Below are 24,228 nucleotides of genomic sequence, written 5' to 3' on the forward strand. Positions count from 1 at the left end.
ATATATCAGACTGAAAACCTAGATCTACACCAATAAGTGAGGGGAACTAGAAATTGAATAAATTAAAGTAAAATATAATTCTTTTTTTCCTTATTTTTAATTACTCTAGGACATAACTTACTGCCTAAAGCAAAATAGTAGTAATGTATTACATGTTGTAAGTAAATGTAAAAGTAAAAAAGTGTGACAATAGCACAAAGAATGAGAGAAAGAAATTGAGAACATTGTTGGAAAGCCATTATACTAAATGTGAAGTGCTATAGTATTATTTCAAGATAGATTCTGATCAGTTTAAAAAACTGTATTGTAAACCCTAGGGAAATCACTGAATTTTAAAAAATATTTTTATTTATTTTTGAGAGGATGGGAGAGAGAGAGAGAGCAGGAGACAGAGGATCTGAAGCAGGCTCTGTGCTGACAGCACTCTGATGTGGGACTTAAACTCATGAACCACGAGATCATGACCTGAGCCAAAGTCGGTCGCTTAACTGACTAAGCCACTCAGGCGCTCCACTAAAAATCTTTTTAGAGAGGTGTACATCATAATTATAGAGGAGAGAAAACGGAATCATAAAGAGTGTTCAAATTACCTGAGAGAAGTCCAAAAAAGAGGAAAAAGAGAAAAGCCCGGCTAGCAGAATGATAGGATTTAACCCAATCATATCTATCACATCAATAATGCATTGAATGTGCTTAGGTAGGGAGAGATAAAACATGTAAACAGGAAGCAAAAGAAAGCTGCAGTGGCTGTATTAACATCAGATAAAAGAGATTACAGAGCAAGGAATGTTATTAGGGACTAAGTGGTATTACATCAGATAAAGGAGTAGATTCTCCAAGAATATGTAGCAATCCTAAAAGGGGATACACCTAGCAACAGACGTCCAGCCTCTGTGAAATACAAAGTGTTGGAAGTGAAAGGAGAAACCGTCAAATTCACAACTGCGGCAGAGACTTCCTCTTTCTCCTTTCTCGGTCATTGACAGAACAATGAGGCAGCAGATCCACGAGGATAAAAAAGACGTGAACATCACAACCAACCATGTCATGTTTCCTCAGCCTCCGGGGTTGGCCTTTCTAAACTCCAATTCTTATTTTTCTCATTTTTCCCGTGCGATTTCCCTCCTCCCCCCATCCCAACATGGAAGCATTTAGGATCTCCTCTTTATCCCTCATATTCTGAGATGTCACGATAATGTTCCTCGGTGTGAGTCTTTCCTTCTGTTTGGCCATTTATTTGGTCAGCTGATGTAATCTAGAGATACTGTGTTCTCAGATCATTTCTTCCCTCGTGTTTCCTTGTTCTGTTTTCTGGAACTCCTATTAGCAGATGTTGGATTTTTAAAGTTTATTTATCTTGAGAGAGAGAGACAGTGCACACATGTGAGTGAGTGGGGAAGAGGAAGAGGGGGAGGAGAGAGAGAATCCTATTCAGGCTCCGCACTGTCAGCGCAGAGCCCGGTGCTGGTTTCGAACTCATGAACTGTGAGATCATGATCTGAGTCCAGGTCAGCCACTTAACCGACTGAGCCACCCAGGCGCCCCAAATGTTGGATTTTTATATTAAATCTCCAATGTTCTCAAATTATCCCTCCTACCTTCCTGATTTCTATATCTTTGCCTTTTAAACCTACCTTCTTGGAGATTTTTTCTTTTTTTTTTCCTTTTTTTAAATTTTTTATTTTATTTATTTATTTATTTTGAAATTTATTGTCAAATTGGTTTGGTTTCCATACGACACCCAGTGCTCATCCCAAAAGGTGCCCTCCTCAATACCCATCACCCACTCTCCCCTCCCTCCCACCCCCCATCAGCCCTCAGTTTGTTCTCATGGAGATTTTTTTCAACATCATCTTCTATGCATTCTATTACATTCATATATTACAGTTATATTTTTAATCTCCAAATGATCTTTCTTGTTCTTTAATCATTCCTCTTTTTCATAGACTCCTATTTTTATTTCAGAGTGAAATGTCCTTTTTTAAAATGTTTTTGAGGATGGTATTTACAGTGTTTTCTTTAAATTATCTACTGCTTTTTTCATTGTCTCTTTTCTCCAGGTTCCTTTGCTTCCCTTCAATTTGTTTTGCAATCTGACTCATTTTGAAGCCTCACTTAAATGTCTGATAGTCTTGATTGGAAGGGACTACCATTATTTAAAATCTAACTAAAACTTCAGAGTGCATGGAACAATAGACTTTATTATGGAGTGATAGGGGCCTTTCTGTGAGTTACCCTCAGGTTTCTAGAAGCTTCTAGAAGCCTTTTTTTTTTTTTTTTTTTTTTTTTGGCCATTCCAACTCTCCAAAAAAGAGTGAAGGAGGAGTTGTGGTGACAGACTCAGCCAGAAAATGTATGAAAGAAATGAGGGAAAGTGGGCAGTAAGGGGACTATTGGAATAAAAGAACATAGTGAAATAAATACTGGGTTAGGAATTCCTTCAATCCAAATACGGCAATGAAAGTTGGGAAAAGTTAGGATAAAAACTGGGGGGACACTTGGGTGGCTCAGTCGGTTAAGCATCCAGCTTCAGCTCAGGTCATGATCTCATGGTTCGTCAGCACAGAGCTTGCTTGGGATCCTCTGTCTCACTTCCCTCCTTCATGCGTGCACACACGCATGCGTGCATGTGCTCTCTCAAATAAAATAAAATAAAATAAAATAAAATAAAATAAAATAAAATAAAATAAAACAAATAAAAAATAAATTTCTTTAAAAAATACAAAAATATTTTTCTAAAAATTCGGGATATGCCGAGGTATTCAATGTGTGGTTACCTGTGTTGTGAAGACAGGACAGTAGAGAGGGTGATGTTCGGTGTTTGCTGTTCACTTGATTTTACCTGTTGCCAGGCCTGCACGTGACCTCCAGCCTGCAATGACCACGGCCAGGCCTGTGCTACTCCTTTGCATCCCTATGTGTGAGCCTCAGCATTTCACAAGCCCAACTACATAATTTGTGGGGTCCAGCACAAACTGAAAATGCAGAACTCCTTATTCAAAAAGTATTAAGAATTTCATGGGGGAAATGGGGAGATACTGGTCAGAGGGTACAAAAGGTACAACTTAGTGGAAGTTTAGGGGAAACAGAGTTAAGTGCATGAGATTGGTCTGCTATTTATGACTTCAAAGAGGTATGCATAGGGGTGCCTGGATGGCTCAGCTGGTTGACTGACTTCAGCTCAGGTCATGATCTCGGGGTTCAAGCGCCATGTCGGGCTCTTTGCTAACAGCTCAGAGTCTGGAGCCTGCTTTGGATTCTGTGTCTCCCTCTCTCTCTCTGCCCCTCCCCCATTTGCAATCTCTCTCTCTCTCTCTCTCTCTCTCTGTCTCTCTTTCTCAAAAATAAACATAAAAAAAATAGGTATCCATAAAGAAGTAAAGGTTATGAGAGACCCTGGGTCAACAGCAAGTTCACATGGACTTTTGGTGAGGTATTGAATGTACATTTCTCTGCTGGGCCAGCTCTAGAGTCAGACTGCCAGGGCTCCTATCCCAGCTTTCCCACTGAGCAGACGCAGGACCTGGACATGTGTCACTGCTTCTCTTTACCCCTTAGTCTTCTTACCTCTACAGCAGGTATAATAATAGTAGCTATCTCATGGTTGTTATACAATAAAATGAGTCAGTGCCTGAGAACCCAAAAACATTGACTATTGAGGTAGAGACAGGTAGGTGAATCTCTGATGGCTGAGGGTAACAGCACCTCAGTGGGATGCTTCCTCTCCAAACAGGAACAGTTAATGGGCTCTGAACAGAACAGTGGCTGGTCTGCTTAAAGCTGGAGGACAGTTCTCATTTTGCCTTCCATAGGTGATGATCACTTGGTTTACCAGGTTGACCTTGGCCTGGAGTCTGGAGGAACAAGCCACTATTTTCATATCTGAACTATTGGTTGAGATGCCGTCTTTCCTCTCTTCTCTTCCATTTCAGTTTCAAAGTCCAAGCCTGTAGGTCTGGAGGGTCCGGATCTGACCCCGCCTTCCCCAAATCCAGTTACTGATGAGGGCTGTCATTGGCTGGGATCCCACTAGCACGTGGGGCACACGCCTGCTGCCCAAGGCTTTTTTTGGATACTAGTGGCAAAAGCACAGATAGTGTAAGATAAAATAAGAAAGTTTGGGCTACAGTAAATAATCTATGACAAGGCAGGATAGAACAGGCCTCAGAGACAACAGCAATGCGTTCTTTCCCTTCACGTGCCATCTTCTGCCTGTACGTGGCTCTCATTCTCTCACACTAGTGCATATGCTTTGTGAGGCTATCTAAGGTATTGTCAACAAACATAGAGGAATATATGGTGCACGGTGGATAGTGTTTCATTGTGAAAGTTAAAGGCTGACTCTGTAACACATCTGAGAGTTCCCATCTCCTTGGACCTTGAGTGACGATAGGCAAAAAGCAAATGACTTCAGAAGGGAAAGCCAGAGTAGAACTGAACACTGCCTGCAGGGACCTTTGATCTTCGTCCGCCCAGGCTAGCTTTGAAATGAGCTGTATAACTCCTGAACATTGGAAATGTTCTGGAGCAGAGGCCAGTTACTGTACTGCACCTGAATAAACAAAGAGTCACGGGACTGCCTCCTCACTTCCCCTTCATCAAAAGCAATTCCCTTCTTAAAGGGATACTTATGTTTCTGCATTCATAATTTCCCTGCCAAAAGAACGAGTTAATGTTATTCTGATGCCACTTGAGAGAAGAGGTAAAATTCCTAGATCCCCTGGAAGAAATAATATACACTCCAGAAAGAAGGAAGCTAGGAAATATAAGATTCAGAGGAAGTGAATAGAAATAAAACTTGAATCAAAATATTGTTGACTAGGGGCACCTGGTTCACTCAGTCAGTACAGCATGCAGCTATTGATCTCAGGGTTGTGAGTTGGAGCCCCAAGTTGTGTGTAGAGATTACTTAAAAATAAAATCTTAAAAATATTTATATTGTTGACTAGAAAAAAAAGGTAGCAGAGAAGTGCACCTGAGTGGTTCTGTCAGTTGAGCATCAGACTTTTTTTTTTTAATTAATTTATTTTTTTGAGAGAGACAGAGACAGTGCAAGCACAGGAGGGGCAGAGAGAGAGGGAGAGAGAAAATCCCAAGCAGGTTCCATGCTGCAGAGGCAGGGCTCGAATCCACAAACCGTGAGATCATGACCTGAGCCGAAAACAAGAGTTGGACACTTAATCGACAGAGCCACCCAGGTGCCCCGAATGTCAGACTCTTGATTTCAGCTCAGGTCATGGCCTTGGGGTTGTGAAATCAAGCCCCATGTCAGGCTCCATGCTGAGTGTGGAGCCTGCTTAAGATTCTCTCTCTCTGCCCCTCTGCCCCTCTTCCTGGCTTGCCTCTCTCTCTCTTTAAAAAAAATAAAAATGTATCAGAGAAGAAAGAAAAAGTGAAAAACCATTGTAATGCTAGAGAAGCCCAATTGAGTGAGAATCTGTAAAACCTTCTGGAAAAGCAACATGGGATGGATGAATGAATAGGAGATAGATAGATGATAGATAGATACATACACAGATGATAGATAAATAGTTTTCCTGATTACTGGTGATGTTAAAGACCTATTCATAAGCTTCTTGGCCATTTTTATACATTCTTTCATGAATTGTCTGAATGACTTTTTTTTCAATGCCAAGATCAGCAAAAGGGACTATAAATAACTTCAGAAACAAGAGAAGGGAGAATGTATAATAGATGCGATGTAACAGATCAGAAGGATAATGCAGACTCTTCAACACCTATTTTGCTTTAGTCCTCTATTTCATGAAGCAAAATCTCCAGGCTAAAAGGAAGAAAGGCAGCCCCATGTATAGGAAGGAATGGTGGATCCATAAGACAAATTGGGGAGTAAGGAAGAGATCTAGTGGTTCACTGATAACTATTTTCCTCTTCTTTCTTGAGAACTTCCACATTTTAGCTAGATATGGGATAACCAACTTTCCTGTTTGCCCAGGATTGAGAGGTTTCCCAGGAGGCAGGACATTCAGTGCTAGAATTTGTGAGAAGTAAGGGAGATGATTCATTTTCAGAAATACTAAATACAAGCTGTGCTGTCTAATTAACAATAGGTTTACAGCCTATTGGAAATATGTATGACCAACCCCGCCCGCCCTGCAATGGAGCCCCAAACCCTTGGGCACTTCACTTTCTGGTCTTCTTCCCCTCTCCTTTTCTTGGGCTTATTTTCAAAGGCTTTGCAATGAGCGTGCACCAAGAACAAAGGGACAGTACTGAAAGTCTCTGCATCACCTCTGGGAATGTACATTTGTTCCAATCAGACAACTTTTTGCCTTATGTGGGCATAGGTGACTTCCGGGTAAGGCTGTAACCTCTGTAGTACTCAGCCAGTGAGGAGTCAGAGGAGGGACTTGCACGCTAGGAGATAAGTTGCCTGTTCTTTTTTTTTTTTTTTTTTTAATTTTTTTTTTCAACGTTTTTTATTTATTTTTGGGACAGAGAGAAACAGAGCATGAACGGGGGAGGGGCAGAGAGAGAGGGAGACACAGCATCGGAAACAGGCTCCAGGCTCCGAGCCATCAGCCCAGAGCCTGACGCGGGGCTCGAACTCACGGACCGCGAGATCGTGACCTGGCTGAAGTCGGACGCTTAACCGACTGCGCCACCCAGGCGCCCCTAAGTTGCCTGTTCTAATTGCCTGTTTGTCAGACACCTGCTCTTCAAGAACGTTGATTAAAGCCTCACTTCACTGTGTTCTGAGTCTCCGCGTCCCTCCTTTGATTGGGTCAATGGGCTTATTTCTAACAACCTGGAAAAGACCCAGGGAAACCATGATCACCTAGGTAGGTCCTTGGCGACTCAAGACGAAAATGATTATTTCCCAGCCTCTTTTCCAGCCACATGTGGCTATGGGATTAAGCTAGGACCATGAGATAAAAGAAAAGGTGATGTCTGTACTTTCCGAGGTTTTCACATTAAAAGAAAGAGCCCTTCCCTTCCTTTCTGTCTTCCCACAGGCTCAAAAGGGGAAGAGAGAAGGAGCAGGTAAAGCCATCTTAAACTATGAGATTGAATCCACCTGTTAAGAATGCAAGAGCAGCAGGAGAGGAGGATGCAGACTCCCTGGTTATTAGGAAGCTGCTGTAACAACTAGAGATACTTACCCAGCTTTTCTGGGAGAGAAAATAAACTTCTATTTTGCTTAAGCCCCTGTACTTTAGGCCTCCGTTTATAGCTGCCTGCATAATATAAGAGCTTAACCAGGTAAGCTAAATGATTTCAATGGATTTAAACAGGTGTTTTTGAACTTCAGACAAAGGAAGACTGCATGGCCCATAAACCTTAAAGTGATGAGTTTGAAGACAATCTTGGGTCATTTTTCAGAGTAGATTAATAAAAGGATGTTGATGAGTCACTTTAAAAGGCAGCTGAAATTGCTAGGCTCTAAAATGGTGGCACCAAGAGCAAGCCTTGTTAAGCTTGTCTTGGTTTCACTCTTTTGAGACGGTTCCTATGCTTGTAGGTCAGCAGAGCATATACTTGTGACGAGGCTACTGAACAAGAACATGCGTGACATCCATGCAGACTTGTTCTGGGTACACATACAACTAGGTGGAGTAATAACTGGTTGAACAATCATACCCAAAGGGTATTGAGTAATACATCAACGTCAACTTGGAAGGAAATTTCAAGATATAAGCCTGGATCTAGCTAAATATTTTATCAGTGATTTGGACTGATAGTGAAGTGCGCATCGAATTGGCAAATGACAAGGAAAGTAATAAATACTGATGAAGATAGAATCAGGACTAAAAGTTCTTGTTGGCTAGAGTGGCAGGATGAAACTAACAATGTGAGGTGATAACTGTGTGTTCGTGCACTCGGATTTTTTTTCTGAAAAAACACACGTCTAGTAAGAGAAGAAATGGGGAAGATATGAATGAGTGTTGTTTGTGGGAAAGAATTGGAATGTTTTAGCTGGTGGTTCAAAATGAGTCGATGGGCAGAGCTCGAGCAGTGCTGGCTGACTGCATTAATGGAGTGACATGGTCTTCCATGGAGGGGGGAGGGTGGGTCTGGCCCTGTTAGCAACATTCAAAGTGGCAGTTCTCATACTACCATGTGAAAGGTATAGAGGCACAGCTTAGAGAAGTGGAGGAAACATGAAACTGACCTCAAATATATGGAGGGCTATCCTGGGGCACTCTACACAGCCATGACCCTGGTCCCTCTCTCTGATGTTCACCTTTTCCTCCTCTGTTTTATCTGACTATCCACCTGAGGTTTTATCTGACTATCCACCTGCTCCTGAGGTTCAGCTTGGCACTCTGTTCCCGCCACTTATCTTCACTTATCATTCATCCCGCTGCTTTCTGTGAGAAATAAGCCCACTGACCCAATCGGAGGAGGGACACAGAGACTCACACAGGGAGGCGAGGCTTTAATCAACGTTCTTGCAAGACAGGGTGTCTGATGAACAGGCACACACGGGGCAGTTAAAGCAAGCAATTTATCTCCTAGCGTGCAAGTCCCTCCCCTGATTCCTCATTGGCTGTGTACGACAGGGGTTACAGCCTTACCTGGATGTCGCCTATGCCCATGTAAGGCAAAAAATAGTCTGATTGGAACAAATGTACATTCCTTGAGGTGCTGCAGAGACGTCACTTCTTTGGCACACGCTCATTGCCAAGTCTGTGAAAAATAAGCCAGTGAAATGGAGAGGGGAAGAACAACTAGGAAATGAAGTGTCTATGGGTCTGGGACTCCACTGAGTGCGTGTGTGTGTGTGTGTGTGTGTGTGTGGAGGGGGGGTGGTTCGTACAAATTTCCAATGGGTTGTAAAACCTATTGTTAACTAGGCAGCACAGCTTTTCTTTGGTATTTCTGAAAGTGAATCATCTCACTTACTTCCCATATCTCTGCTTTGGGAATCTCTCTTTCCGACCCAAGACACTGATGTCAAGGAGATTGAATGGACACAAGAGTGGAGGAGCTAAGGGTGAGCAGTGGGAATGGTTATGCCCCCAAGCACTTCCTCTTAAGAAGGTGTTTTTTCAAATTATGAGATGCATGAAAAAGGTAGTCAAGGGGAACACGTCTTTTAATTACAGGGTCATGAGTTCGAGCGGCAGATTGGGGCAGATTGGGCGTGGAGCCCACTTGAAAAATAAAATTTAAAAAAGTAGTCAAGGGGCATCTGGATGGCTCAGTCGGTTAAGCATCTGATTCTTGGTTTCGGCTCAGGTCATGATCTCACGGCTTCGTGGGTTTGAGTCCCACACTGGGTTCTGCACTGGCACTGCAGAGCCTGCTTGGGATGCTCTCTCTCTCTCTCTCTCTCTCTCTCTCTCTCTCTCTTTCTCTCTCCCTCTCTCTCTCTTTCTGCCCTTTCCCCACTTGCGCTGTCTCTGTTTCTCTCAAAATAAATAAATAAACTTAAAAAATAATAAAATAAAGTACCCTCACCGTCAGTTTTAAAAAAAAAACAGTAGTCAAAAGAAGCAACTTTTTAATATGTTCTTTTCTTTGAATTATAGAAGTTCTCTATGCTTCTGAGGACTAATTGGTAATATAGGGCAGTATGATGAACTATATACCTTAAATAGCCCTCCAAAGAAACAACTAAAACTGCTGAATAAAAATTTTAAAAACATGTATTTATAAATGCATCACTGAAATTGCACTAAAAAAGCTTCCCAAGCCAAAAATGAAATGAAAAGTGAAATCCAGATAGGAAAAACGGCCCTGAGGTTGGCTTTCACCTTGAGGCCCTCTGCCCAACTCTAGTGACCTTGAGCTTCCTTACATAGCCCTTCAGGGCGCAAAACTCAGAAGCTAAACTCCAAGGTCTTCCTAAACTGCAGCATCTAGAATGATACCCTGCATAAACCTGGGAACCCCAAAGACTACAGCACCAATATAATGAACTACAAATAAATTTGCTCTGATGAAAAACACAAACTTGCTATATTGACTTTTTAACATTGGATCTGCTCTAGTAATGTGTAATCCTCAGGAGAACTCATGACTCTTATGAGTTTTGGTCTCAATTACGACTACCTACGAGGTTTTAAAAACATCAGTCTAAAAGGTTAAAATAACCTTGGGCACCCAGAGAAGCAAGCCAAATATCTTATGAAAGAACATACCTGAAAGTCAAGTCTTAAAGAATTTTCACAGCTTAAGTTCCAGAGAACAGGAGTTCTCTGGCAAGTATTACATAGTATGCAAGAAACAAGGCAACATACATGAGTGAGAGCAGACAAGAGATTCAATCTATAAAAACTTGCATTAATTGGAATTGTCAGATACTAATATAAAGTAAATTTGCTTAATTTATACATAGAAATAAAAAAGGGAGGCACACTATGCTTAGAGAGAAGAGCTAGTTGAAAATAACCAAGCATATGGGGGCACTTGGCTGGCTCAGTCAGTGGAGCACATGATTCTGGATCTTGGGGTCATGAGTTCAAACCCCACGTTGCCTATAGAGATTATTTTTTTTAATCTTAAAAAAAAGAAAAAAAAATAACCAAGCACAATTTTAACGGCCAAAATGTAAATGACACTACAAACCAACTAGACCCAATAGTATGTACAGAACATTCCATCCAATAACAGCAGAATGTACCTTCTTCTCAAGTGCACATGGGATCTTCTCCAAATAGAACATATGCTAGGGCATAAAACAAGCCCCAGTAAATTTAGAAATCAGAGGCACCTGGGTGTCTCAAACAGTTGAGCGTCTGACTTTGGCTCAGGTCACCATCTCACGGTTCGCGAGTTTAAGCCCCACCTCAGCTGGCTACTGTCAGACTGTCAGTGCACAGCCTGCTTCCAATCCTCTGTTCCCCTCTCTCTGGCCCTCCCCACGTGCCCTCCCCCTCCAAATTAAGAAATCAGTATTAAAATCACACTATTTTTCTATATTATATATAATATTAATATACATATGAATATATAGATATATAGATTAACATCATATATAGATATATATCATAATAGATATATATAGATTAAAATCATACTACACATATACCGTATATATCTACATATTTTATATGTAGAGTAAAATCATACTATATATTTATCATGCTATAGACATCTGACCACTATGAAACAAAATTAGAAATCAATAACAGAAAAAAAGGAGGATATCCACAAATATAGTATATGGAAATTAAATAATATACTCCTAAATAACCAAAGGGTCAAAGAAGAAATCACAAGGGAAATTAGAAAAATACTTTGACATGAATCAAAATGAAGCACAACACACCAAGCCTTATGGGATGCAGCAAAAGCAGGACTTCGAATGAAATTTATGCTTGCAATGCCTATATTTATAAAGAAGTGGCACACCTGGGTGGCTCAGTCAGTTAAGTATCTGACTCTTGATTTCGGCTCAGGTCATGATCTCAGGGTCGTGAGACTGAGCCCTCCGTTGGGTTCCTCACTGAGTGTGGTACCTGCTTAAGATGCTTTCTCTCTCTCTCTCTCTGCCCCTCTCCCCGACTTGGGCACACATGCAAGCTCTCTCTGAAAAAAAATGAAAGATCTCAAATCAAGAGGGTAAACTTCTACCTTAAGAAACTGGCAAAAACAAACAAACAAAACAAAACAAAAAAACCGTGCAAGCTAAACCCAAAGCAAGTGAAGGAACAAAATCATAAAGACTAGCAAGGAAATAAATAACACAGAGAATAAAAAGAAAACAATAGATAAAATTAACAAAACTGAAAATTTCGCTGGTCTGAAAAGATATACAAAAGTGACAAAATTTTAGCTAGACTGACAAAGAAAAAAAGAGAGATTCCAAATGGTAAAATCAAGAATGAAAGCGGGGGTGGGGGTGGGGGGGTATGCCTGGCTGGCTCAGCTGGTGGAGCATGCAACTCTTGATCTTAGGGTCGTGAGTTAAAGCCCCATGTTGAGTACAGAGATTCCTTAATTAAAAAAAAAAAAAAAAAAAAAAAGAATGGAAGAGAGATATCACTTTTAACCTCTCAGAAATAAAAAGGAGTATAGGGAAATACTATGTATGCCAATAAGTCACATAAACTAAATGAAGAACAAAATACTAGAAAGACACAAATTACCAAGAGTCACACACACACACACACACACGCACACGCGTGCACACACACACAGAGAGAGAGAGAGAGAGAGAGAGAATCTGAATAGAGCTATAAGAAATAAAGAGGTTAAATGATTAAAAAAAAAACTTTTTATGAAGCAAAACTCAAGTCCACATGGCTTCACTAGTGAATTCTACCAAACTTTAAGGAAGAATAAACACCAATCCTTTACAAACTCTTCCCAAAAATAGAACAGGTGGATCTACTTCCCAACTCATTCTATGAGGCCAGTATTACCCTGATACAATTAGACAAAGACATAAGAAAACTACAGACCAAAATACCTTATGAAAACAGACTCAAAATACCGTCATCAAAATACTACCAAATTGAATTAAGCAGCATATGAAAAAGATTGTACACCATGACCCCATGACCAAGTGGGGTTTATCATAGGAATGCAAGGTTGACTTATGAAACCGTGAAGACCAACAAATGTAATAGACTCTATTAATAGAATAAGAGACAAAAACCACTTGATCATCTCAACAGAGGTAGAAAAGCAGTTGACAAAACCCAATAGCATATAATGAAAAAGTACTCAATGAACTAGAGATAGAAGAAAAATTCTTCACTTTGTTAAAGGCCATCTGTAAAAAGTACACAACCAACAACATATTTGATGATGAAATACTGGTCTAAGATCAGGAAAAAAGTCACTTCTATTCAACATTGTACTGGAGGTTATATAGCCAGGGCAATTAAGCAGAAGAAAGAAGTGCAAGGCATCCAAATTGGAAGGAAGAAGCACAACTATCTCTATTCATAGACGACATGATCTTATATAGAGAAAATCCTGACATTCTTACAGACAAACACAAGTATTAAAACTAATAAACACTTTCATCAAGATTGCAAGATACAGTGTGAATATATAAAAGTCAATTAAATTTTTATACATAAGCAAAAAATATCTGAAAATTAAATTTAACAAAATTATGTATATAATAGCATCAAAAAGAATAAAGCGCTTAGAAATAAATTTAACAAAAGAAGTGCAAGGGCACCTGGGTGGCTCAGTTGGTTAAGCATCTGACTTCGGCTCAGGTTCATGGGTTTGAGCCCCCAGTGGGGCTCAGCACTGATGATGTGGATCCTGCTTGGGATTTTCTCTCTCTCTCTCTCTCTCTCTCTCTCTCTCTCTGCCCCTCCCCTACCTGTGCGTGCACTCTCTCTCCCTCTCTCAAAATAAATAAATAAACTTTAAAAAACAAAAAAATAAAAAAACAAAAGAAATGCAAGACTTATACACTAAAAATGACAGAATGTTATTGAAAGAAGTTAAAGGAGACCTACATAAATGGAAATACATCCCTTGATTCTCACATTGGAGGTTAGGATTTCAACATATGAATCGGAGGGGTGGCACAAACATTCAGTCTATAACAGGCACCAATAGGACAAAGAATAATCTCTTTGGAAAATGATTCTGGGACAACTGGATGTCCACATGCAAAAGAATGAAATTGGACTCACCTCATACCATGTACTCACCTCATACCATGAACTCAGAATGGATCTAAGACCTAAATGTAAGAGTTACATAAAGTTCTTAGGGGCACCGGAGTGGCTCAGTTGGTTGAGCATCTGACTCTTGATTTCAGCTCAGATCATGATCTCATGGTTGTGAGACTCACATTGGGTTCTGTGCTGAGTGTGGGGCCTGCTTAAGATTCTCTATCTCTCGCTCTGCCCCCACCCCCAGCTTGCACATGCTCTACCTCTCTCTCAAAATAAATAAATAAACATTAAAAAAAAAAACTTAGAAGAAAATATAAGAGCAAGTCTTTACAACTTTGGATTAAGCAATGTTTTTTTTTAAATTTTTTAATGTTTATTTATTTTTGAGGGAGAGAGAGAGAGAGAGAGAGAGAGAGAGAGAGCAGGGAAAGGGCAGAGAGAGAGGGAGACACAGAATCCGAAGCAGGCTCAAGGCTCTGAGCTGTCAGCACACAGCCCAATGCAGGGCTTGGACCTAAGCCAAAGTCAGACCCTTAGCCGACTGAGCCACCCAGGCACCCAGCAATGGTTTCTTAGATATGGCATGAAAATCACAAGTGATAACAGAATAAGTAGATGAATTGGATTTTATCAAAACTAAAAAATGTGCTTCAATGGATACCATCAAGAAAGTGAAAAGACAACCCATAGAAAGGGAGAAATATTGTAAATCATATATCTGAAAAGGGTCTATTATCCAGGGATGCCTGGCTGGCTCAGTTGGTAGAGAGCATGCGAATCTTGATCTCAGGGTTATGCATTTGAGCCCCATGTTGGGTGTAGAGATTGCTTGAAAGATAAAATCTTTTTTTAAAAAGGTGGGGGGAGTCTTGTATCCAGAATATATAAAATCTCTTACAACTCCGTAATAAAAAGGCAGATAACCCAATTTTTAAAAATGGACGTGAGATTTGACTAAAGGAGTCTCCAAAGAGAAATACATCAATAAAATTATCAGTGAGTCTAAATATTGTTAACCTTTATGGAACAAATAGAAATAGTGTGCATTTAATCTCCAAACTACCAGATGGGTAAAAATTGTGAAAGGGAAAAAGCAGAATGGATGTTTTAAAAGGCAAAAAAGGACACAAGAAACAAAAAGATAAGACAAGTAGAAAGTAAAAATAATAATTTAAAAAAGAAAGTAGGGGGACGCCTGGGTGGCTCAATCAGTTCAGTGTCTGACTCTGGCTCAAGTCATTATCTCACGGTTTGTGGGTCCAACCCCTGCGTCGGGCTCTGTGCTGACAGCTCAGAGCCTGGAGCCTGCTTTGGATTCTGTGTCTTCCTCTCTCTCTGCCCCTCCCCTGCTTGCACTCTGTCTCTGTCTCTCTCAAAAATAAACATTAAAAAAAGATTTTTAAAAGAAAGTAGAAAATAAATAGGAGAAACAAATTCAAATATGATTCTAAATAGAATATACTCAGTTTTAAAGACAAAGTTAGGGGCGCCTGGGTGGCTTAGTCAGTTGAGCGTCCGACTTCGGCTCAGGTCATAATCTCATGGTTCGTGGGTTTGAGCCCCATATCAGGCTCTGTGCTGACAGCTCAGAGCCTGGAGCCTGCTTCAGATTCTGTCTCCTCTCTCTCTACCCCCTGCCCCCCCCCCCCACTCACACTCTCTCTTTCAAAATAAATTAACATTAAAAAAAATAAAGACAAAGTTGCATGGATTTTAAAAATCTAGTTATATGTCATTTTCAAAAGACATACCTAAAACATAAGGCACAGAGAGTTGTGAATGACAAGATAGGAAAAAAGTACCAAGACAGAAAGATAGGTGGTCTAACTATATTAACATCAGAAAAAAAAGATGCGAAGGTGAAATTAAAAGAAGAGGGTTTCTTGTCAATGTAAAAAGGAAATGTCTAAGGGAGTCAAACAAAAGTGAAACAAATGACCTCTGGAGTCACTAAATTCCCCATCCCTTGAGAAATTCAAATCTGAGGTGATGACTATTTGGTCAGTGTGTCAGGGGGACATTAAACCACCACAGAAAGGATGGGACTTAATGACCACACATAGTTCCTCTCTGTCGGGGGACATCCTAATATTTTATCTCATTTTCCCATCGTCTTTCAAATTGTTTCATTCTCTCATGGCTAGAAGATTTCCTGATTAGTCATGCATCAGCAGGAAACTTCTGACGTTCCCACCTCATTATGAAGCCTCATCTTTAAGGTAAAAAGTCTTGTGCACATGTGTGTATAGGTATGAGGGTGATTTATGTGTGCATTAGACTGTATGTGTACCCACATGTCCACTGTTAGGACATCAATTTCCTCCACTTGAAGATTTGTCTTCTAACTATTTGTCTGAGAAAGCCTCCCAAAGGGAGATTGTAATGTCATTCATCATGTAAGTCAACAAGAGTTAGTAGCCTGAGTTACTAACAGATAAGCAAAGCAAGATAAGCATTGCAAGGCCTTCAGAACAGGGCAACATCGTTTGAGGGTGGGGTGGGCGGCAACTACTTGGCAATAGTATTCGGCTGTTCTTTTGCAATACAGGTCCTGGGGTTTTTAACTACCATCTCACAATGTGTCAAAAAAAAAAAAAAAATCTCAAAGAATTTTCGGGAAGGTCTCCGGGGCTGGGAGTGGATAAGAGCCAGCTCTACCTGCTCCACGATATTCCAAGGGTGGGGCCCGGAGAAGTGGTTTCCTAAGCATCTCCAGAGGATTCTGAATCACACGAAGGACTGAGAAATATGAATTTAAGGTATCTCAGGGCCTTGGCATAAAAGAAGTAAGCTCTTTTCCCATGCTTTTAAGTACCAATGTCTCTAGAATATTCCTTGATTGTTTTCTTTTACAGGAGACACAGAGATTATAAAGACATTAGGAGGTGGTATTCTCACTTTATTCATTTTGGGGGGAAAATCATTTCAGGTCTTTATTTTAAGTCATATTTTACTTATTTATCCACTTTGAAAGGAGATCATGTCATTGCTCAATGTGATGGTCTAAGTGGTCTTGGAATGTACCCACAAGAAAAAGACAAAATGCTTGTGGTTTTATTTTCTTTGCTGGTATAGAAACCTAGGTTAGGGAATGTGAGTACTATGACCCTGAAAGAAAGTATAGTAACAGTCTCAAGAGGACAAACCAAGCCAGCAAATGCTCATTATAGATGTGATCAAGTTGCAGGACAAGCCAAAAAGAGGAAATGAAAATAATTGCAACTTCTATAGTCACTTGCTAACTAAATGGTCTATAATAATATGATTTGAAGTGTTTATTTTAAATTATTATTTTTTAAATGTCTATTTATTTATTAAAAAAATTTTTAGGGGCACCTGTGTGGCTCAGTCGGTTAAGCTACCAACTTTGGCTCAGGTCACGATCTCTCTCCCAGTTTGTGGGTTCAAGCCCCGAGTTGGGCTCTGTGCTGACAGCTCAAAGACTGGAGCCTGCTTCGATTCTGTGACTCCCTCCTTCTCTGCCCCTTCCTTGCTTATGCTCTGTCTCTTTCTCTCTCAAAAATAAATAAACGTTAAAAAAATTATTTTAACGTTTGCTTATTTTTGAGAGAACGAGAGAAAGACAAAGCACAAGCAGGGGAGGGGCAGAGACAAAATCCAAAGCAGGCTCCAGCTTCTGAGCACAGAGCCTGATGCGCGGCTCAAACCCGCTAGCAGTGAGATCATGACCCAAGAGGAAGTCAATCGCCCAACCAACTGGGCCACCAGGTGCCCCTTAATATTTACTTCTGAGAGAGAGAGCAAGAGCCCGAGCATGAATGGGGGTGGGGGTAGAGAGAGGGAGACAGAGGATCCCAAGCAGGCTCCAAGCTATCAGTGCAGAGCCCAATGTGGGGCTCAGATTCACAAACTGTGAGATGACCTAAACTGAAGTCGGACATTTAACCGGCTGAGCCACCCAGGTGCCCTTAAATTATTTTTTAATGACAGTAATGGGGAAGGATTCATAGAAAAGGTAACTAAGTTTTATTTAAAAAAAGAGGCAATAGAGCAAAGGAACAGCTGACTTTGTTCCCTCCTCACAAAGTCGCAGAATTTAATATTTTTACCAGAAGGTACAAACATGAATAGACTTTAGTAAACACAATCTCATCAGACACAAAATATGTCTGAATTCAATTTGGCTCATTATGAATTCATTATGTAAGAGCCATTTAAGAATTCAATCTCCAGCTAAACTGCACGTGTTCTCCTATAGATTAAAGCTCTCTGAGAAATAATTGTGTTCCTCATATATGTACCCCGTATGTCTTCACCACTGCTGACCATGTAATAGGATATCAAAAATGCCTGTTGGTTAAATAATTGAATGCTTTTCAAAAAGCATTCATTGTGAACTCGCAAATCCTAATGAAATTTCAGTACACTCAGTTAAAGAAAAAATACTTAAATGCTTCCTGAGAGCAAAAACACCTTGTTCGCAGAGAGGGGAATCATATTGGCTTTCAGATTCTCCGGCTTTAGCCTGGAATACAATGGAACGATGCCTTCAAATGCAAACAGAAAGTGGCTTGGAACATAGAATTCCAAACCTAGCCACTTTATCAGTCTGCAAGTTGGACTGAAAGAACTCAATATTTATCTGGGGGAAAAATCACTTGAGTATATGCTCTAAGAAAATGAAAATAGAAATCAAAAAAGGTGAAGCTATGAAATCCAAGAAATAACGGCCACATCTCAGAATAGCAATAAAAAGAATCCCTGGGCTGTTGGCTGGGCAGCAGGTATAAAAGAAGTTGGTTCAAAGTAAAATACATAGAAGACTTGCGGACAAATGTGTTTGATAAGAAAATGGATTCACTTCAACAAATAATGTGATTTAAGAGTTGTATGAACTTAGAGACAGAGTGAAGGTGATTGTTTCTTCTGTCAATGAGGAAAAAGTAAGGCAAACAGAAACTCCCTCAAAAATGAAAATCATGGCTCGTATAAAACAAATCACATGTAGCATGATTCTGGATAGCATATAGAATATCATGAATGAGAAAATATTAGCTCTTGGTATTGGAAATATTCATTTTGGAGCTATACGTACTGAGGAAAAGACTCATTTCCTTCTTACAAGTCCAACTACATTTCTTGAGTCTACAGAATATCTACCACAATGAGAGTATTTTAAGGCTCCTTATTGGATTTTAGTTTTGTTTTTTTTTTTTGAATCAGCTTGTATATAACACATAGAAGACTTAATTATAGTTCCATAATAGAAAGGAAATATAATAAACCTTCACAATATATGAGTTAGAAAGGGATAGAAAGGGAAGAGAGAATACGGAAGTATAAAGGTACACATATTTTCATTTTTTTATTATGAAGACTTGAAGATACTATCTAAATTTGGGTACTTTAGGCACTGTCTGAAGTTGAAGGGTCAAGAAAGTATTTTTTTTCTATAAAGTTATAAAGTAGAACTACTTATAATACACCTAACACAATTTTGAGAAAAGGAGGGAGACACAGGTGGTGTTAATAAGCTCAATTCCTCATCTTTGACAAGTGGGAATCAATAGAAACTTATGTGGGGTAGACTGGATCATTGTTCCCAACTTTCTACTCCCTCTTTGCAATAGATTATACATCCATACTCTTTGTCATACGATTTTTGCTGTGCCTCCTGGTATGGCATATACCTACCCATTGACTCTGGGCTTAGTCATATGAATTATTTGGAACAATGAGATGTGCTTTAACTATGGCCCTCTGCCTGGGAAGAGCACGCGCCAAGTGATAGACACTCCTTTAGCCCAAGTCCCCAAACTAGAAGACACTTAGAGCCAAGTCTAGCCAAGTCCAGGATAGTGGCAGCCAATGACTCCTAAGCTTGTATAGTGTTTATTATAAGCCATGATTTGGGGATTGTTTATACGACAGCAGCAACTGATAAGCACATTGTCTAAGGTTGATAAATCAAAATTGGTACTATAAGTATACTATTTAGAATTAGGAGAGGTAGGGATGACAACCACCAAACAAATTAAAGGTCGCTACCTCTGGGGATGCTGTTGGGGAGAGAATTTGTTTTTGCTTCATATCTTCCTGTCCTATTCAAATTTTGTATCATATGTATTACTTTTATATTCAAAATGTACAAAGTACAGGGGCGCCTGGGTGGCTCAGTTGGTTGAACGTCTGACTCTTAGTTTCAGTTCAGGTCATGATCTCATGGTTTGTGGGATTGAGCCCTGTGTCTGGTTCCATGCTGTTAGCATGGAGCCTGCTAGGGATTCTGTCTCTCTTTCTTCTCACTCTCTCTCAAAATAAATAAATAAACATTTTTTAAAAACGTACAAAGCACAGTGCAAACCATCCAGGAGGTGATAGGAGCCTTAAACACATAAAATGTTATAGCAACAATATGATGAGGCAGCTAATTTGTGTTGGGGGGAAAATATGCTACAGATGATGAAGTCATAGGAGTTCAGGAGAAAGAAAAGATCGATCTGATTGAAGAGGTTGTCAAATAATCCTGAGGGATTAAGATTGGTGGAGGAAAGTAGTCAAGGCAGCAAATAGTGAAACATGTGGGGAGTCAGGAAGAGTGAGGTAGGTGGTGTGACGGGAGCAGAGAAGTCTTATGAGTGAGCTGAGGGCAAGAGGGCCTGTGGCAGGTGGAAATAGGGCCAGACTGTGCAGAGCCTGGAATCCCTGACTGACGTGTATAGACAGAGAGCAGCTTTGTGAATGAGGTGTTTTAGGAAAACCAGTATAGCAGGGCTGTGTAGGATGGGTGGCCATCAGAATCCTCAGAGCTAGTGGAAACCATCCGAGGGGTCATTTAGACACATGGTACGGCATAGGTGAAGGCATGGTTATTAGTCATGTAGCTTCTGTTACCATATCCCTTGGGCCTAAATTTATAAAACGGTAGGGATATGTAGAATATTATGCAGATAGACTGATGTCCTGCAGGACCAAAAAGCTATGACTTGAGGCAAGAAGAGGCCAAGAAAATGTATTTTATAGATCTCTAAAAGCCACTTTGGGCTGGTAAAATTCTGCAGTCTTCTCCTCAACCCTGTGCTATTCAACATGTTCTTTTTTTTTTTTTTTCTTTTCCATTGAGTCTTCCTAAAGCCATCTAACCATACCATGAATTCCTATGCATTCCCAGTTAAAATTGTGGTCATTTACCTTCATAGTACGTCTCCGAGCCCCAAACCCATCAGCTCTTCCATTTATCTTCATTTCAGGTTCATGCCATTTGATTTCTTTTTAAATAATGACTGCCCAAATCTGCTGCCAATTAAGACTTGCTTCTATTGTCCTTGATTTTTGCCCCCAAATTAGGTTTTCCTTATATCCTGACTCCTGGTTTCCTTAAAAATTTAAAAACTTTATGTTGATCACTTTTTCTTTTTATTTATTTTTAAACATTTTTTATTTAAAAAAAGTTTTAATGCTTATTTATTTTTGAGAGAGAGAGAGAGAGCAAGTGGGGGAAGGGACAGAGAGAGAGAGACACGCAGAATCTGAAGCAGGCTCCAGGTTCTGAGCTGTCAGCACAGAGCCCGTTGCAAGGCTTGAGCCCTTGAGCTGTGAGATCGTGACCTGAGCTGAAGTCAAACGCTTAACCAACTGAGCCACCCAGGAGCCCCATGACTCTTTTTAAACTTTATTTATTTACTTAAATAATTTCTACACCCAACATGGGGCTTGAACTCATGACCCGGAGATCAAGAGTCACATGCTCTTCTGCCCCAAACACCTCTGACTCTTTTATCTTCAGTTTCTTAGGTTCATTTTCATTTTCAGCTCCTTAGTTCTTTCTCCGACATCATTGGCCATGTGTCCAAATGGTGTATCCTGAGCCTTATCAGTGCCTGGCCTGTTCCACCTGAGCCTCTGGCTCTGGCTATCTCAACCTTCTCATTCTGCCATACTTACTGACCTCAGATTCCGCTGAGTCTCTGATCTAGCAGTTTCCGGCATCCCCCACCCCCCGGACCCCCCGCATTGGTTTCCATATAGTAAACATTGTGGCCCATGCAAATGTCCTGAGTGTTATGTGTGGGATTCCCAATAAACCTGCAGTAAATCTTCCCTTCCTTCTGACTCAAGAAAGCCTATTGGAACACAAGAAACTGGACGTGACATTTTTATAGGAATAATCTGCAATCTGCTCTATTTTATGTTTTAAAACTTTATTCTCAACTTCTGTTTCCAGAACAAGATGGACTCGTGAAGGAGTACACTTCCCACTAAGAGCAGCTAAAAGCCCCGAACGTTGTATATAAAACAAACATGAGAAAACTCTGAGAGGTAGGGAGAAGAAGCCAATTTACTAAGGACCGTGGGATCTGAGGAATGACAGGGCAATGAGTTCTCTGAGTTTTCTTTTACTTCATATATCCTGGTCTGAGTGCTGGAGAAGCTGGCAACCTGGAAATACTGTGGGGACAGATTTAAAAAAACAAAACAAAGCCCAAGAAATGCCTGCTCCCGCTAGCTAAAGAACCAGGAAAGGGGCAACCTAGAAAATGTTTACACAGTAACTACCCAATTCCAGCCAACTGCAGGAAAAAATGCAACCTCACCCCATCCCAGTCAGGGAAGGCTGAATGGACAGTCTACCCTCCCACCTTCACCCTATTGTTACACGACAGGCAGGGCAGCCGTGGTGACTCCTCTAACCTTGGCTGGATGGTGTCAGAGAAGACCAAGTGGGGAGCCAGGCCCAGCTGACAGAGTGATTAGCACAAAACAAAATGACCCAAGTACATGCAAGGGTATTATGCAGAGTAAAAAAAAAAAAAGGCCAGTCTCAAAAAGGTCACATCCTATATGATTCCATTTATATAACATTCTTGAAATGACAAAACTATAGACATGGAGAGCAGTGGTTGCCAGGGGTTAGAGATAGTGGGGCAGGGAGGGGTAGGTATGACTATGAGGGGCTAGAGTGAGGAAGATCTTTATGGTGATGGAATAATTTTGTAGCTTGCCTCTGGAAGTTGTTACAGGAACCTGTGCAAGTGATAAAATGGCACAGAACTCTACACTCCCATTGTACTCGTGTCAATTTCCTGGTTTTGATTTTATGCTATAGTTAAAAGTTTATAGTCCGTTTTACGTTACCGATGTAACTGAAGGGGGACACCTGACTGGCTCGGTCGGTAGAGCATGCGACTCTTGATCTCAGGGTGGTGAGTTCGAGGCCCAGGTTGCATGTAGAGGTTACTTAAAAAAAAAGATGTAAAAGGGGGGAAATGGATGAAGGGTACAAAGGACCTCTCTGTACAACTTTTACACGTTCCTTTGAATCTATAATTATTTCAAAATTAAAAGTTTAAAGAAAGTGTTATCCTCCGATTTTCAGACTTCTGATAGTAAAGTTATAATCCAAATTTTCGCAGTTCTCTGCTTTCTGGGAACAATGCCGAAATTGATTGTATTTTCCTGCTCCTTTAGAAGTTAGATGTGGCAGGGGGTTTGATTTGGCCATTGAAACACAAGCATAAAAGAGACACTTGGGGAGGAAGTATAGAGACCATGTGTGGAGAGGAGAACGGGTAGCCATGGTCTTAAGGCTTCAGCCACAAGGCTTTGGTTGGAAAAGCAAAACAAGGAATAAAAAAATCATAAAATGATAGCATTTACACATTCTGCATAACTACCACCTTCTTCATGTCATTTGACTCCTGTGTGGGCTTGTGTTTGCCTATCCCTCTTTCAATGTCACCTTCTTCAGTTCTTCCCCACCCTGTCAGGACATCTGACACCCAGTTCTGTAACAGATCCCCTCCCCCTCCTCCTGCTGCCCACCACAGGGCCCAATTATCCTTGGGCAGTTTACCCTGCTTTGGGCAATCTCCCACATCTTCCCATTAACATAAGTCCATCTCTTTCCAGCTAATTGGGAACAAACAACTTGTACTTATTCACAAAAAGAATATTAGCATTATTATTATTGGAAACAAGGAGAGCCAGATAGGAACAATGCACTGAGTTAATCATTCACTCAACAGAGCAGCTCCCCTGGTATGCTTCTGAGGCGCCTCAGTGAGAAAAAGTCAGGGCAGGTAGACTAGTTCTTGTAGGCTCGTCCACTGTCAGGGTCGCCACAAATTAAAGGTTAATTTCTTCCATGGTAAAATCATGAAAAAATCCTCAGTCATACCATTATCCAGCCCAAAGACAGTGCTCCCTCTGAGCACAACAATGTGGAGTTCATCTCCACAACTGGAAGAATCTGGTGAGTCTGGGGCACAGGACTGAGGGGGAAACAAGAATAAAATCGGAAAGAATATGTCAATGTCCTCTTTGGATTCCCAGACTGAGCCCTTTACACCCTGCTCTTTGTTGTAAGATATTCAGTTCTTTCTTGCTCTCAAGCATGTTTACTCTTTTCTACCTCATTTCCAATTCTTTCAGTGGGTAAAAAGGAGGATATATTTTGAATGAATAGGAGTAGGTACATTGAGGGTGTTGAAAGTTATGGTGCTTGGTTACACAATCAGTTGTAAAAAGTGCATTTTATTACCTTGTACTGTGCAAACAGCACATAATTTTCCATGTTTTATTTTATACTTTTTTTAAAGTTTATTTTTGAGAGAGCACGCACGCACAAATGGGGGAGGAACAGAGAAAGAGGGGGACACAGGATCTAAAGCAGGCTCTGCTGACAGCAGCGACCCCGACGTGGGGGGCTCCA

This window comes from Puma concolor, chromosome D3 (genome assembly GCF_028749965.1).
Source record: "Puma concolor isolate L17-30 chromosome D3, mPumCon1.1.hap2, whole genome shotgun sequence".
Taxonomy (NCBI): Eukaryota; Metazoa; Chordata; class Mammalia; order Carnivora; family Felidae; genus Puma; species Puma concolor.